Source organism: Saimiri boliviensis, chromosome 9 (assembly GCF_048565385.1).
Source record: "Saimiri boliviensis isolate mSaiBol1 chromosome 9, mSaiBol1.pri, whole genome shotgun sequence".
In the NCBI taxonomy this organism is placed as follows: Eukaryota; Metazoa; Chordata; class Mammalia; order Primates; family Cebidae; genus Saimiri; species Saimiri boliviensis.
The window spans coordinates 10,739,423-10,757,363 of record NC_133457.1 but is presented as its reverse complement, the minus strand read 5'-3'; the positions used below and the strand labels follow the sequence as shown (position 1 = coordinate 10,757,363).

At 46.5% G+C, this 17,941-nt stretch overlaps 1 long non-coding RNA gene across 1 annotated transcript in view; it reads right to left on the bottom strand.

The window, feature by feature from the left end:
- Nucleotides 1-17,583, bottom strand: part of LOC120368310 (uncharacterized) — a 29,283-nt gene extending 11,700 nt beyond the window's left edge. The window contains exons 1-2 of the long non-coding RNA XR_005582479.2: nucleotides 17,454-17,583; nucleotides 6,506-6,675 (exon numbers count right to left, since the gene is read on the bottom strand). This is a non-coding gene — a long non-coding RNA (uncharacterized LOC120368310). The remainder of the gene's footprint in view (nucleotides 1-6,505; nucleotides 6,676-17,453) is intronic.
- Nucleotides 17,584-17,941: the final 358 nt, after the last annotated feature.

The following is a 17,941-nucleotide window of genomic DNA, read 5'->3' as shown; positions in this document are numbered from 1 at the left end:
CATTTGCAACAATGTGGGTAAACCTAGAAGACATGATGTTAAGTGAAAGAAGTCAGATATAGAAGGACAAATACAGCATGGTCTCATTCATACATGGGAAAGAAAATTGATATCCCAGAAGCAGGAAAAAAAAAACTGATATCCCAGAAGCAGAAAGAAGAACAATGGTTAGGAGGAAGGGATGGATGAGGGGAGAAAAGGTTAGTCAACAAATACAAAGTTACAATCAGATAGGAGAAATAAATTCTAGTGTTTCCTTGCATGGTGGGATGACAATAGTTAACAGTACAATATTGTATATTATAAAGCAGCTAGAAGAGAGGCTTTTAAATGTTTTCACCACAAAGAAATGATAAATTCATGAGGCAATGGATGTACTACCTTGATTGGATTATTATACAGCATAGATATGTATCAAAATATCAAAGTGTACCTTATAAATGTGTACAATTACACTGTGTCAATTTAAAAATAAATTAATATATATATTTTTAATTATGGGATGTAGCTAAAGCAGTGCTTAGAAGGAACTTTATCATTTTAAATATTTATTTTGGAAAAGAAGAATGTTCTAAATAATTGATCTAAACTTACACCTTAAGAATATTTTTTAAAAAGCAGATTAGCTCTGAGAAGTTTGTTATTACCCACCTTCTGAAGCCTGTCTCTGTCAATTCATTAGATTCATTCTCCATCCAGCTTTGATCCCTAGCTGGTGAGGAGCTGTGATCTTTTGGAGGAGGAGAGGGATTCTGGTTTTTGGTGTTTTCATTCTTTTTGCACTGGTTTCTTCCCATCTTAGTGGCTTTATCTGCTTATGGGTCTTTGTAGTTGGTGACTTTTGGATGGGGTCTCTGAGTGGACGTCCTTTTCGTTGATGATGAAGTTATTTCTTTCTGTTTCTTAGTTTTCCTTCTAATAGTCAGACCCCTCTGCTGCGGGACTGCTGGAGGTCCACTCCAGACCCTGCTTGGCTGGGGATCACCCACGAGGGCTGCAGAACTGTAAGGGTTGCTGCCGGTTTCTTCTGTTATCTTCATCCCAGAAGGGTACCTGCCAAATGTCAGCCTCAGCTCTCCTTTATGCGGTTTCTCTTTGGGTATACAGGGGTTGGAGAGCTGCCTGAGGAGACAGTCTGTCCCTTACAGGAGCTCAGGTGCTATGCTGGGAGCCCTGTTGTTCCATGTAGAGATGCTGGGCGGGTACTTTAAGTCTGCTGCAGCACAACTCATAACCACCTCTTTTCCCATGTGCTCTGTCCTAGGAAGATCAGCTTTATTTATAAGTTCCTGTTGTGCTGCTGTCTTTTTTCATAGATGCCCTGCCCCGCATGGAGTAGTGTAGTCACAGTCTGCCAGCAGAGGTGTTGCTGAGCTGCCGCAGGCTCTGCCCAACTGCTGTGCGAACTGCCTGGGTAGTGGTGGTCGCCCTTCCCCCCACTGAGCTGGACCATCCTGGGTCCAGCTGCACTTGCTGTGAAATTCTCAATCCAGAGCATTTCAGATTGCTTGTTTTGTGGTGGTGGTACTCACTGAGCCAGATTGCCTGGCTCCCTGTCTCTGTCCCCTCCCTTTCAGTTGAATGGGTGGCTTTGTCTCCCAGGCATTCCAGGTGCCAGTTGAAATGACTAGCCAGATTTTTGTGAGTTTCTGTGCACCAAGCTGGCACCAGCTGAAACTGCTGTGCTGAAAACTCATGGCACTTTTCAGCCCGGGAATCTCCTGGTCTGTGGGCAGTGAAAATTTGTTTGGAAATGTGGTGGGCACTCACCCTCTGCATTGTTCTTGCTGGGAACTGCACTCTGGAGCTGTTCCTATTTGGCCATCTTGGATCATCCCCCGTATTCTTCAGGTCCCTCTATACCTAGCTAGGATCAATCACTCCCATTCACGTTTCCTAAGCTCCATTATCCTATTTCTTTTCTTCGTGCCCCTTCATAGAATCCCAGTCCTGAATGGGCACAATCCCCTGTCTTAGATGTGTCTGCATCTCAGGGTAAGGTAGGTAGACAAAAAGAGACCTTCCTCATCCTTAGCTTTACCTCAGCATTCCTGCCTTCCTCTACTCTAGATTAGTGGTTCTCAAAGTTGGAGGCAAGGAACGAGCAGCATCAGTGTTGGCCGGAAACTTGTTAGAGATGCAAATCCTGGGGCTCTGGAGGTGGGCCCAGGAACCTGTGCCTTAACAAGCCCTTCAGGAAACTCTGAACCATTCTCAAGTGTGAGGATCACTGCTCTAGACAGCCACCTCCCCACTCTGTAGAGCAAACAGTTTCCCCTTTCCACAAACTTCTGCCTCTCCACATCCCCCCACCCTGCATCATTCATACACTGACCTGTGCTCCTGCTTTCCAGAGCAAACACAGAAATAATTATGTGGCTTTTTCTCAGCATCCCTCCACCAGATCTGCCTGCCTGCATCTCCAGTGCCCTATTCTGCCTTCCAGGTACAGAAGAAGGAAGGTCTCCTTCCCAGCAAATGTGTCCCTACCAGGAACACCATCCTCACTCTTGACAACTTTCTGCTATAGCTATACTCATTCTCTCGTTCATTTGTAACCTTTGCCTGTTCACTGGGCTCTTTTCATCATATTATATGCCTTTCCTTTCTGCAAAAACAATAAACCCTGCCTTGATCCCACCCCATTCTCCAGCAATGGGCTTCTCTTCCCCATTCATACAAATACCTAAAAGAAATCATCCTCACTGATCAGCACGCCTTCCCACCACTCTCCTGGACCCTTGCCTGTCCAGCGTCCAGGACTGACTTATTAAATGTACTCCCATCAGGGAATACAGAGATAAGTTCTTGCTACATATTTTATTGGACCTCTCGAGTTCATCCTTTTCCCAGTGATTTGAAACATCACCTTTGTTACTGACCAAATGGCAGTGTCTCCATGAATCTCTCTTGGAACTCAATTCTTTTCCACATATTTGTTATTCTTGCATTTAAACCAGCCAGTATTGATTATTACATCATTATAATGTGATTTTTGTATCTAGGAAAACAAAATTCCCTTTGTGTATTCAGTTCTTGTTTTGTCCCTCAAGCATTGTTACTCTTTTGAGAACCGACTCCCCCCACCCCAGCTGCCTCAATCCATGTGGTCACAGTGCAGACAGCTGTCGCCTTACAGTGTGGCTTCACTGCATGGGTTGTGTGGACAGGAAGCACCCAAACTGAGCTGACAATCTCCTTCCTGAGCACGGGATGAATATGCTATGGTCTTTGTTTGACTGCTCCTTGCAACTGATGAGCTCCTTTGTAACAAGATTGGGACTGCTGGTTGCAAACGTTTCCCTCCAGGTAGCCTAAGAAACAAAAACCCACCCTGCCGGGAAGAAGAAAAATGAGACAGATGTGCAGAGAAAGACAAGCAGAAGGAGAAGCAGGGGCATCCCTTATACTAAAAAATCAGGTGTTGTCTGTTTGAAACTCTACTTTAACTGGCCATCCTGAATTGTATGTGGCAACCCTACCCTTAAAGCATCTTGGTTGGCCTCCTAGGCTCAGGTCTCAGCCCCTACAAAGAGGGAGCACCCAGAGCACCTGTTAAGACAGGACCCTTGGTGTAAGCAGCTTCACATGAGATCTTCTCACTTACAACCAACAGGATCCTTGTTCATTTTACAGAAGAAAATAGACATGAAGCCAGGAAATATGTAGTAAGCTAGAGAGCAATAAGTGCTGAAGAAAACATAAAGCAAGCAAGGGGGATATGAAGTATAGGTAAGGGTATGTGCATGCATGTGTTTATAGGTTTAAAATTAAGTCTGCCTTGAGAAATTCTAAAGAAAATGAGGGAACTAGCCATGATGATCTGAGGAGGACAAGCACTCCAGATGGGGTAGGAGCAGGTGCCTGAATTCTTTAAGCAGCAGCCAGGATGCCAAGCTGACTGGAACAGAGAGGTGGCTTTCCAGCAGTGCTGCTAGTACTCAGGTTTATTTAATCCTTACAATTGACGCATTTAGGAAACTATATAACTATCGAGATCTTTTTTTGGTTTTTTGAGATGGAGTCTTACTCTGTCACCCAGGTTGGAGTGCAATAGTGTGATCTCAGCTCTCTGCAACCTCTGCCTCCCAGGTTCAAGCAATTCTCCTGCCTCAGCCTTCTAAGTAGCTGGGATTACAGGCGTGCACCACCACACCCAGCTAATTTTTATATTTTTAGCAGAGACAGGTTTCACCATGTCAACCAGGCTGGTCTCAAACCCCTGGCCTTGTGATCCACCCACCTTGGCCTCCCAAAGTGCTGGTATTACAGGTGTGAGCCACTGTGCCTGGCCAACTATCCAGATCTTAATCTTATAAATTGGTGCTAGGAAAGTTTACCAAAATGAGGGTCTTCTCAAGTTAAACAAAACGATTGCATAGCCTCCTAAGTTTGTCAAATTTTCATTCTTTTATTTATAAATTTATGTTTTCCTAATTATAAAAATAGTTTTACTCATAAAGTTAATAACAATTTCATCACTAAAGATTAAGTGATGATCATCTCTGAGTGATGAAGTTGTGAATGATTTTATTTTTAGTTATTGATTTTTTTAGAGACAGTGTCTTGCTCTGTCACCCAGGCTGGAGTGCAATGGTGCGACCATGGCTTACTGCAGCCCTATTTTTATTTATTTATTTTAATATTTTATAATCAGAAAAAAATAGACTTACAATTAAAGGATTGAAAAGGTTGATCTGCTTTCACAATTCACGGTAGCCCTGACCATCGCCTGGAATGTCACCCTACTTCCTGTGGCTCCTAGGCAAGACACTCCCCTAAGCTCCCTGGACTCCAGAGCTGAGCCCCCCAGGAGTTCAGCTCTTGGGCTGGCTCTGTGTTTCTGTACTGCTCAGAGCTGGAGGAGCCCACAGAGGGGGTGGGGAACAGCACACAACAGGTATCCTTATCCTGGAGGCTAAGGAAGAGGTGTTTGGGAAGGAGATATTCAATGCCAGACTTGGCAGAAGTGCTGTGTTTCTGAGTGTCTGAGCCCAGCCTTCAAAGCAGAGCCCTCCTACCATGATGGCAGTGACGTAGTCCTCCAGGGGCTCCTCCACGGTGCATGCCAAGGCACCACCACTCACGGCATTCCGCTTATCACACTTGGCCCTCTCATGGTGGCCCACTGTGGACCACTGCACTCTCTGGGTATCTTCCAGACCTAGGCTGGGTGGAGAAGAGCCAGGGCTCCAAAGGAAGCCCCAGGTGGGTCTGGGAGCTTAGTGCTCCTGGCTGCAGAGTAGCTGTCCAACGAGGCCCTCAGTGGCGGCAGCAGCACTGACATGTCTCATTCCCACGACACTGCGCATTCCTGCCTGTCACCCCCCGGGAGAAATGGTGAACTCGGTTCTCAGAAAAAGCAATGAAGACAGAGCTTCCCCCTGCTCGTAGCCTTAGCTCCTCAGGCGTCACCTCCCCAGGGAGCCCAGCTAGCCTGGCCTCTGAGCACTAGCACAGCTCAGGGCCTGCTGGGGGTTTCTCTTGCAAGACTGGGCTCCCCATCCAGGAAGCATGCCCCAGTTGGCAGTCACGAGTTCTGTTCTGGGTGGGCCGGCTTGCTTTCCCCTCACCCAGTGTCTTTGCTCACCACCATATGCCCACATCTAACACAGCAGCTGCCCTTTTGTAGATGCTAATACCTAATGGTTGACTAAATGGAGGGTAGAGGCAGGAAGGAAGGAAGGAAGGAAGGAAGGAAGGAAGGAAGGAAGGAGGGAAGGAAGGAGGGAAGGAAGGAAGGAAGGAAGGAAGGAGGGAAGGAAGGAGGGAAGGAAGGAGGGAAGGAAGGAGGGAAGGAAGGAAGGAAGGAAGGAGGGAAGGAAGGAAGGAAGGAAGGAAGGAAGGAAGGAAGGAAGGAGGGAAGGAAGGAGGGAAGGAAGGAGGGAAGGAAGGAGGGAAGGAAGGAAGGAAGGAAGGAAGGAGGGAAGGAAGGAGGGAAGGAAGGAAGGAAGGAAGGAAGGAGGGAAGGAAGGAGGGAAGGAAGGAGGGAAGGAAGGAAGGAAGGAAGGAAGGAAGGAAGGAAGGAAGGAGGGAAGGAAGGAGGGAAGGAAGGAAGGAAGGAAGGAAGGAAGGAAGGAGGGAAGGAAGGAAGCAAGCTAGCTAGCTTAGAGATCCAGTGGATGACCAGACCAGAAACCTTTGGATGGTGGTAGTGGCTAAGTTCCCACTTCAGTTTAGGATGGACTATTTTTATTCTCCACATCAAATAGACTCACCTTGGGTGGGATGACCCCAGCTAATAAAAAGGAGCCAGAACCATCATGACTTCAAGTTGTCTAGAATATGAAGGTCTTTAAAACCCTTTTCTAATCACATACGTCAGGTCTTTTTTCCAGCTCAGCAGAAAACCCCCTCATGAACCCAATGCAGTTAGTAGCGCCCTTGGGCTCTGCAGGCCAATAAAGATCGGGTGAGGCTTGCAGGAACCAGAAAAGCCTCCCAGGACGGCCCTGGCCTGCCCCACTGCCCAGGCTGGCCAGGTACCTCCAGGGACCTTGCATACCTCTTTTTAGATGCTGAGTTGCAGAAAAATACACATATCCCAGGTACAGCTTGGCATTCGTCTTAGGTGGGGCCTTTAAAAACCCATGGGCAGCATCAGTAAACAGCAGATCTGTCCCGTGAGGAGAGCCAAAATTGAAATTCAGATGACTTCTCTTTTCCAAAATGTTGCTGTTGAAAGGACAAAAGAGATGGTGAAGGAGGGAGGGTGGCATAGAGGTAAAGGTAAAACAAACCCCACAGCAGACAAAGGAAACGGAAAGCAAGACATGAGTGGCTGAGGGCGAAGGCAATGGCTGAGGTCCGCCACAACCCTGGGGCATGGTGAGGGAAAGCTCTACTCAAATTCCAGTTTGTCTGCCTGGTGTGGCCTCAGGGAAACTGCCAGGCGCCACCCCTCGGATTCATCCCTTTCCACTGTCCGTGTTCCCATGGGGCATTCAGCAAAGGCTGCCTTGCGCTCAGGTCACCTGATCACCCTAAGCGCCTGCGGTGGTCTCCGTCCTGCAGACCTGGTGATCCCACACTGTGGGCTGCAGTCAGACTTCCTGAGCTCCTCTTCTCCCTGTGCCAAGCCTGCCACTGAAGGAGCAGCTGTGGGACACCATACAGTCCCTTCCCCTTTCTGGCCTCCAAAAACCAAAGGGCTCTTTGCCTCAGACTCTGGTTGACTGGCCCAAAGCCATTCCTGACATAGCTCACAGCAGCACCTACCCACGTGCTCTTTCAAATGGCTGGCTGGCGTTTGCTTTCGCAGTGACTCTACGTGAAATGTCACCTGCTGCCTTCCCTGACAACCCCTACCCTCCACCTCCTTAGGGTACACACAATTACTCCCAGGTACACTCTGCGAATCAGTCCCTTCGTCCTCCACAAAGGACACCATCCATGTCCATGAGTTGGTGCAATTCCACTGGGTGAGAATCCATACCCGTATGTCTCCCACACTCATCTGTGAACGACTCAAGACAAGTCTTTGCCTAGTTTGTTTCTGAATCCCCCAGTGCTAAGGAGAGAGCATTGGCAGAGGTGTCAGGAGGGCAGGATCATCTGCCATGGGATGACAGGGGAGCACTTTGTAGAAGAAGAGGGCATGTGAGCTCATCCCGAGAACCCGTTCAGAATGAAAAATAATTAGGTGGAACAAGAGGAACTTCTGCAGAGAGTCTTTAGTCCACCAGGTTGGTGGTGCCAGGCAAGGTTTTATGCCTCTGCTGTCCATAATGCATACAGACTGAGTGGCTTGTCAGTGAAGAGGACCACATGCGGCAGGGCTCCCACTGCACCCTAAACACATCAGGACTTTCAGAGTGGCAGGAAAGCGAGGAAGTTAACCTCCCTCTAAATCCAAGCAGGGAGCGCTAAGCCTGAGGGGGGGATGGCGGGCGGGGATACCTGGGCCTGGTTGAGAAGCTCCCAGATCAAGTCCTCCTTGCCGCCCACACTTCGGGCCACGACGGTGTGAGAAGGGACCCGGGCCAAGTGGCAGTCCTTGTATTCATCTACCGGCTTCCGGGTGTTGTCCAGGCAAAGCAGCTCATACTCATCCCTATCAGCCTTGTTTGCCAAGTTCTCTGGGGAGGAAAAGCCCAGATGAGCCAACTACAGGAGACCCATGAGCCATGGTTAGGATGATCCCTGACCCTCACAGAACCATATTATATGTGACCTGAAGAGGACTGAGAGAGAATTTTTTCCAAACACATTTTATACAGGTAAGGACTAGAGGCCTCAGGAGTGAAACAGCTGGTTCACAGTCTCACTGCAGGTAGACACAGGGCTGGGAGGTGTGCCTGGCCCAGGGCCCTCTAACTGCCCCACTTCGCTGTGGCTCTGCTAATAGGAATTGGTGACAGCAAATGTGTACTGGACAGTCATAGCTCATCAAAGACTTGCTGAAGGCTCTCGGGCTCTGTGGCATTTAATCCTCACAACAACTGGGAGAGGCCAGTAATATGATTATCTCATTCTACAGATGAGGAAATTGATACTCAGAGACTTAAGGTAACTCGTCTGGGGCTGACACATTACCATGCGAGGACAGCCCAGCTCCCCCACTAAAGGGGCCACATTCCCTTTGAGGCAGAGACTGCAGGAGAAAGCTGGGAGGGCAGAGAGCTGGAAGGAGGTCTAGGAGCCCAGTCAGGTACTCTGCAGGTACAAAGATGAACCAGAAAGACCCTATGTGGAAAACAGGCTCTTTGATTCCATTGTTTAGGTATTAGAAAGTGTTGTGGGTTCAATACATGCATATATTGAAGTCCTAATCCACATTACCTCAGAATTTGACCTTATATGGAAATAGGGTCCTTGCAAATGTAATTAGTCAGGATGTGGTCACACTGGGATAGGGTGGACCCCTAATCCAATACGACTGCTGTCCTTATGAAAAGGGGAAGTTTATACTCAGAAGACATGCACATAGGGAGAAGGCCATGTGAATATGAAGGCAGAGATTGGAGTGATGTGTCTGTGAGTCAAGCAACACCAAAGATAACCAGCAAACCACCGGAAGCAAGGAGAGCGGCCTGGAACAGATTCTCCCTCACTGCTCTCAGGAGGACCCAGCCCTGCCAACACCATGATCTTGGCATCCTAGCCTCCAGAAGTATCAGACAATATAAAATCTGTTGCTTAAACTACCCAGTTCACGGTATTTTGCTACAGCAGTCCAAGAAAACGAATACAGATGTGTTACCCGATGGAAAGTCTTGACTGTGAGTAGTCCAGGTTCTCAGCACATTGAACAAAGAATTGAACAAAATGCGTGAATGAGGCAATGAAAGTGCAGATTGATTGAAGAGAAAGTCCACTGCACGGAGTGGCAGCAGGGTCCAGTGAGCAGCTCAAGAGCCCTGACTACAGTGTTCTTTAGGGTTTTTATTAAGCAAAAAGAATTTGGCAACACCCAGGTGCCCTTTAGAGGCCTCTAATTGGTTACACCCTATGAAGGATGGCCCGTGGCCAATCAGAGGCTGAAGGGGAGACTGCTGAGAGAGAGGATGTGACCTATATGCTGCCTAATCATGCCTGGAACTAACTGATTGCACCTGCTGCTCTATTGCTTCTGCCTTAACCCTTGATTACCCTGATTCCCTATTCTTGCCTTAGATGGCCTTTGAGGTTGATACAACCTCAAACCGAAAGAGAAGGAGTGTAATCAGGGCTCCTGTGAGTGGTTATAATTTTAATTCTGTATTTTCTCTAGAAAATATATTTTAAATCTTTACATTAAAAGAAAAGTTTCAAAATGATTTAGTAATGTTAGAATTAAATTTAGAGAATCAGTATGACCTAATGACTTCAGAAATAAATCACTTTTCCACCTTGGCCACTCCAGGGCCCAGGGTGGCAGCAGCAGCCCAGGGCTCGCCACCCCCACTCATTGTCATAGTCTCATGACATTCTCCTACCAGGCAAGAAGGGAATCTTGCAAAATAGTACACAAGTGCCTTTGGGCAAAGGTTAATCAAGATGGTCTGGCACAATCTGGTTTCCATAAAGTGAGGATGTTTTCAGATACTTCAGGGGGAGATGGAAGATGCTGCCACTATCATTAAGTGTGGTAACTTGAGCATCCAAAGGACATAATTATTATTTGGAACAACTTGATGAGACCCATAGGTGACCCCACTAATTAAAATTGTGGATAATAAGACATGCATCAATTGCCAAAATGCTAACAAAGCAGGTCAATGTGTAATAATGAGGAGACAGTGAATTGTGAATAATTGAACAAGGGAACAAAGGACACTGAAGTCAATTTAATGTTAGGGAAAGACATTAGGTTGTAAGGAACTGGGACCCATGTAAAAAGTGAGGACCTGGCTAGGCGCAATGGCTCATGCTTGTAATACCAGCACTTTTGGAGGCTGAGGCAGACAGATCATGAGGTCAAGAGATTGAGACTATCTATATTGGCCAATATGGTGAAACTCTGTCTCTACTAAAAATACAAAAAAGTTAGCCGGGCATGGTGGCATGTGCCTGTAGTCCCAGCTACTGAGGAGGCTGAGGCAGGAGGCAGGAGAATCGCTTGAAATCTAGAGGTAGAGGTTACAGTGAGCTATGATCACGCCCCTGCACTCCAGCCTGGGCAACAGAGTAAGATCCTGTCTCAGAAAAAAGGTTCTGGCCGGGCGCAGTGGCTCAAGCCTGTAATCCCAGCACTTTGGGAGGCCGAGGCGGGTGGATCACGAGGTCAAGAGATCAAGACCATCCTGGTCAACATGGTGAAACCCCGTCTCTACTAAAAAAAAAAGTACAAAAAATTAGCTGGGCATGGTGGCACGTGCCTGTAATCCCAGCTACTCAGGAGGCTGAGGCAGGAGAATTGCTTGAACCCAGGAGGAGGAGGTTGCGGTGAGCCGAGAGCGTGCCATTGCACTCCAGCCTGGGTAACAAAAGTGAAACTCCATCTCAAAAAAAAAAAGGTTCTTTTTTTTATTATTAATTATTGTTGTTAATCTCTTAATGTACCTAATTTATAAACCAGACTTTATCATTTAAGTATGTATGTATAGGAAAAAAATACTATATTAGGGTTTGGCACTATCCGTGATTTCTAGCGTCCATTGTAGGTCTTAGAACATATCCCGCTTGAGCCAAGCGTGGTGGCTCACGCCTGTAATCCCAGCACTTTGGGAGGCTGAGGCAGGTGGATCACGAGGTCAAGAGATCGAGACCATCCTGGTCAACATTGAAACCCCGTCTCTACTAAAAATACAAAAAATTAGCTGGGCGTGGTGGCACACACCTGTAGTCCCGGCTACTCAGGAGGCTGAGGCAGAAGAATTGCCTGAACCCAGGAGGCGGAGGTTGCGGTAAGCCAAGATCACAACGCCATTGCACTCCAGCCTGGGTAATAAGAGGGAAACTCCATCTCAAAAAAAAAAAAAAAAAAAAAAAAAAACATATCCCCTTTGAATAAGGTGGTACTACCATGTTTGTTCTTTCTTTAGTGCTCGGTTTACTTAATCTATAAGTCTACTAAACACATTTTATGAACATTTAAACAATACCCATCTAATAAAACAAGTTTTGTTTGTTTGTTTGTTTGTTTGTTTTTGAGACTGAGTTTCACTCTTGTTACCCAGGCTGGAGTGCAATGGCGAGATCTCAGCTCACCACAACCTCCGCCTCCTGGGTTCGGGCAATTCTCCTGCCTCAGCCTCCTGAGTAGCTGGGATTACAGGCACATGCCACCATGCCCAGCTAGTTTTTGTATTTTTAGTAGAGACGGGGTTTCACCATGTTGACCAGGATGGTCTTGATCTCGTGACCTCGTGATCTACCCGCCTTGGCCTCCCAAAGTGCTGGGATTATAGGCGTGAGCCACCGCGCCCTGCCTTAGAGAAAAGATTTTTTAAAATTGTCAGGGAATGAAACAACTGGAGTTGAACTTAATATTTGAACCATCCAGGTCTGTTTGACTCCAAAGCCTATACTGCCTTTTAACTGTCTATAGGTAGGAAATATTAAAGAAAAAGAACAGAAGATACCAAATTGCCTTACACAGAATCCCATGCCGGTGATGAAAAGGGACAAATTTACTTGAAACTTTCTTCAGTAGTAGCAGCAAAGGGTAGGAAGCACAAGCAAAGGAGTGGAATTATGCAGGCCAGGCACCTTTGTGTGGAATATCAAGATAAGGCCTTTTTTAGAAGTCTGTATTTTCAGCCACCACTGTACTTATATTTAAAAAAAAAAAAAAAAAAAAAAAGAGTGGAGAGTAGCTGGATGCGGTATTGTCTGCTTACAATCCCAGCTCCTTGGAAGGTTGAGGCAGGAGGATTGGTTTCACTATGTTGAGACCAATGTAGGTCTCTACAAAAAATAAAAAATTAGCTATGTGTGGTGGCATGTACCCGTAGTTCTAGCTACTCAGGAGGCTGAGGTGGGAGAATCTCTTGAGCCCAGGTCTGAGACTGCAGTGAGCCACGATTGCACCACTGCACTCCAGTCTGGGCAACAGAGTGAGAACATATCTCCAAAAAAAGAAAGAATGAAAGAACAAAAGAAAAGGAAGGAAGGAAAGAAGGAAAGAAGGAAAGGGGAAGAGTGTGAGTAAAAGCCAGGAAGCCTCCCATCAATTGAAAAAAAAAATGGAGAAAAAGTTCAAATAGAAACATCATAAAAGACTATATATGGATATAGGAATGGCCAATAAGAACATGAAAAGATCTTCACATCTTGAGTCCCCAGAGAAATGCAAATTAAAACCACATGGAGATCAATTTCACTACATACCTATTAGAACGCATACCTATTAGAATGACTAACTCTGAAGACTGACACCACCGAGCATCGGCAGGACATGGAGCAGCTGAAGCTCTTATACATCGCTGGTGGGAATGTAAAATGGCACAACTATTCAAAGTTAAATTGAACATATACTTACCAGTATGCCCCAGTAATTCTAGATATTTAGAATTTCCCCAAAGACTTGTCCACTAATGTTTATGGCAACTTTATTCATAATAGCCCTAAGTGGGAGACAATCTAAATGTCGATCAACAAGTGAATGGGTAAATAAGCTGTGGTAAAGCCATTCATTAGAGTACTACTCAATAATAAAAAGGAATGAACCATGACACACACAAGAACATGAATGACTCTCAAAACAATTATGCTGAGTTAAAAAAAAAAAGCCAAACAAAGTACAATATACTGTATGATTCCACTTATGTGATATCCTAGAAAAGACAAAACTGATCTATAGTGGCAGAAAGTAGGAATGACTGGGAGGAGGAATGGGATATCTTGAGGGTGATGAAAATGTCGTTTATCTTGGTGATAACTACATGAATCATTATATTTGCCAAGATTCACTGGACTGTATATATACTTTAACTGAGTGCATGTTATTATATTATAGGTAAATCATACTTCAATAAAAATGATTTTAAAGGCCAGGTGCAGTGGTTAACACCTGTAATCCCAAAACTTTGGGAGGCTGAGGCAGAAGAATCACTTGAGCCCAGGATTTCAAGACTATAGCCTGGCAAGATGGTGAGACTCCATCTCTACAAAAACTTTTTAAAAATTAAAAATTAGCTGGACCAAAAGAAACTGTCATCAGAGTGAACAGGCAACCTACAGAAAGGGAGAAAATTTTTGCAATCTACCCAGCTGACAAAGGGCTAATATCCAGAATCTACAAGGAACTTAAACAAATTTACAAGAACAAAACAAACAATCCCATCAAAAAGTGGATGAAGGATATGAATAGACACTTCTCAAAAGACATTTATGTGGCCAACAAACATATGAAAAAAAGCTCATCACCACTGTTTAATACAGAAATGTTAATCAAAACCACAATGAGATACCATCTCATGCCAGTTAGAATGGTGATCATTAAAAAATACAGGAAACAATAGATGCTGGAGAAAATGTGGAGAAATAGGAATGCTTTTACACTGTTGGTGGGAGTGTAAATTAGTTCAACCATTGTGGAAGACAGTGTAGCAATTCCTCAAGGATTTAGAACCAGAAATACCATTTGACCCAGCAATCCCATTACTGGGTATATACCCAAATGATTATAAATCATTCTATTATGAAGACACATGCACACGTATGATTACTGCAGCACTATTCACAATAGCAAAGACTTAGAGCCAACCCAAATGCCCATCAATGATAGATTGGATAAAGAATATGTGGCACATATACACCACGGAATACTATGCAGCCATAAGAAAGGATGAGTTAATGTCCTTTGCAGGGACATGAATGAAGCTGGAAACCACCATTCTTAGCAAACTAACACAGGAACAGAAAACCAAACACTGCATGTTCTCACTCGTAAGTGTGAGTTGAACAATGAGAACACATCAACACAGGGAAGGGAACATCACACACCAGGGCCTGTTGGGGAGTGGAGGCTAAGGGACAGATAGCATTAGGAGAAATACCTAAGATAGATGATGGGTTGACGGGTGCAGCAAACCACCATGGCATGTGTATACCTATGTAACAAACCTGCATGTCCTGCACATGTACCCCAGAACTTAAAGTATAATAACAAAAAAAAAAAGAAAGAAAATTAAAAAAAATTAGCTGGTCATGGTGATGCACACCTGTAGTTGCAGCTACTCAGGAGGATGAGATGGGAGGATTGCTTGAGCCTAAGAGTTTGAAGTTGCAGTGAGCTATGCTCACACCACTGCACTCCAGCCTGGGTGACAGAGAGAGACGCTGTCTCAATAAAAAGAAAAAAAAAAGATTTTTAAAAGAGAAAGTATGTGTAAGCAAGCTAAGGGTAGACAGAGTCAAGTAACCTAGACTAGATCACTCACTGAAAGCACTGACCATATGACAATTTAAAGTAGGAGTAATCAGAGCCCACTATGAATATTTCAGACTGTTCCCAAAAGAGGAAAGTTGTGTATGCCTGCTGAAAAGAGAAAGTTCTTAAGAAGGGCAAAAAGCTGAGAAAGGAGGTGGAGGCCAAGGTGGAGATAGAGACTGTCTGAGCCCTTGGCTACTGGCTCTTGCAGGGCATACCAATAACTGTCCCCTTCCCTTTGGTCTTTTTTGTCTAAGCTACTTTGGTTGTGTTTTCTGTCATTTGCCACCAGAATAGCTCTTGTATAACTAGAACGCTGAGCTTTGAAGAAAGCATATCCCAGACTCTGGCCTGGCGCAGCAGCCTAGAAGGAGGGAAGGTGAGAGCAGAGGCCAAAATGGGCAGCTCTTGTCTCTGGTTTGTAAACACAGGATGAATTGGGAAAATGAATTTTTGGTAGGGCAGCTCTTGTCTCTGATTTGTAAACGTGAATTGGGAAAATGAACTTTTGATCAGAGCCTGACATTGCCAGGACAAGAGACAGAGGAAGAACAAGCAGCACCGTTCCGGAAGAATTTGGAAACAATCCCAGACGGGCTGCACTCTGAGTTTCCTTGTGAATGCCATTGAACCACATCTGTGCTCTACCTTCCAGCCTACCCTAGCCCCAGCTGAGCTCTCTGTGTGGCCCCACATGGCTGTGCTGAGCCCGGGAGGGGCCACCACAGTACTTCCCTTCCTTCCATCTTCTTGCTCAGCCCTTGCCGAAGTTACCCCTCACTGCACGTAAGAAATCCTACCCCAGAAATTATTTACAGCAGCCTCAGACATGGCAGAACCAGGGCTGGACAGAACCAACAGTTGCTAAGTCAGGGAGGGCTCTTCACATGCATGAGTTGATTGACTTCCAATGACTCCCTTCCTCAAATGACCCAGCCAAGAGCCCTGGAGGAGCCCACCCTCACAAAACAGGAAGGGACCCCCTGCATTTATGTGCAGGATTTTTACCAGTGTAACTCACCTGTGCCTAGAGCTCTGCCTGCCACTAGACACAGTATCTCATTTTCACAGCACTTGTGTGTTTGTTGTGAAAAGGCAATTACTAGTGAATGAAACCAGCTCAGAGATGTCAAGGGACAGCTCAGAGTCACACAGCAGTGAGTGACAGGTGGATCTCATTCTATGGTGATTGCTTTTTCCCTGTATCTCTCTACCTCTCTGTTGTATGGTAAAAGTACTAGAAGCACTATCCAGTTTGGGGCAAGAAAGACCCCTCTGGTTAGATGTTAGGCACACCTGACACGTGTCCCACCTGCTCCTTCCCTACACTTCATAATAACCCTTAAGCCAAGGGGGAAAAAATCCCTTCTCTCCTCTAACCCCATTTCCTTCACTGTAAAGAGGATCAGTAACCTCTAGGCCAGGGGTCACGAACTTATTCTGTTACGGGCTAAAGAGTAAATAGCACACAATCTCTGTCACAACTACTCAACTCTGACCGTGAAGCCTGTGAAAGCTGATCATGCAGAATTGGGTCATTTTTGTCATAACCAACTAAAACAGAGTGAGAAGTCGGGGGAAGAAAGCACTGGGGACACATAACATTGCTCCACACGTGAAATTCTCAGCAAGCCTGGCTGCTGAAACTGCCTGTTGTAACCTAAGAGCAGTTTTAGTTAGCAGCCACTGAAACCTCGTTTTACCTGTTACAGTCCCTCAACAATCAGGACTTGCCAGGTCCCCAAAACTTAACTTGTGCCAATGAACTTTCTAGAAGAACATTTCTCCTTTTCTATGGAACCTCCAATCTTCTCTTTGTTCTTTGGACATATGGAGGACCATCCAGTCTGTGTGTATGCCCGGAATTTCAATTCTTATTCCCAAATAAAATGTTGTAAACTTAGAGATATTTGACTTGGACAAGCCTGAAAGCTGCCAGAGATGATATTTAACTGAGTGAGCATGACTGCACTCTAATAAAATTTTATTTATGTACACTGAAATTTGAATTTTGTTATTTTCATGTCACATAGTATTGCTCTTTTGATTTCCCCTTCAACTTTTTTGACAGTCTCATTCTGTTGCCTAGGCTGGAGTGCAGTGGCCTGATCTCGGCCCACTGTAACCTCCGCCTCCCTGGTTCAAGCGATTCTCATGCCTCAGCCTCCCGAGTAGCTGGGATTACAGTCGCAGGCCACCACACCCGGCTAATTTTTGTATTTTCAGTGAGGTTTCACCACGTTGGCCAGGCTGGTCTGGAACTCTTGACCTGAAGTGATACACCGCCTCGGCCTCCCAAAGTGTTGGGATTACAGGCCTGAGCCACCCTGCCCAGCCTGTCCCCTTCAACCATCTAAAGATGTGAAAGCATTCTTGGCTTATCCAGCTGTATACAACACCAAGCCACCGACAGGATTTGGCCAGCTAGTCACAGTCTACAACCCTCTTCCCTAGTCAATGGAGTTTCTGCGAGGACCAACGTGTCAGGTGCGCCCTCGTGGAGAAAGCACTTTCAGGGGCTCATCGCAGCCCCGCAGACCCGCTTGTCCGGTCGTCGCGCAGGGTCCCGCTGTGACAGACCGGCTGCTGGAACCCAGTGCCTCCCCGGTGCACCCTGCAGGGCCAGCCCCCACCTCCGCTCCCGGCGCCCACTCACCCAGGGCTCCAGCGCACGGCAGGGCGCAGAGGGCCAGCCTCATTCTCCGCGGCCGGCGCGCGTCACCAGCCCCGCTCTCCCGCCTCCTCCGGCTTTACCTCGCTGGAGCAAGCAGCGCCTCCTGGGAAAGGTTCGCCCGCCAGAGCTGATAGCCCTCGCCACTCCTCCCACTCCTCCCCCGGGGTAGCCAGGGAGCAGCCCGTGCCCTCCGCGGGACGGAAGGGCTGCAAGATGCCAGCCCCTCTCCAGTCCCCTGCCCAGAGCCTACCCACCTCGGGCGAGGGAGCCGCACCCCAGAGCCTGAGCAGCTTCGGAGCGCGCTGGTCTGGCCACCTTACAACCCAGAGACAGATCTGCCGGGGGTCCCAGGTGAGTTGCCAGTACACAGGTTTCTGACCCCCGGACCCTCATCTAGCCCAGCAGTTCCTAAACATCTCAAAAACACAAAATCCTCGGGATTCCCGGGCAGTCCATAGGGTGGAAACTGT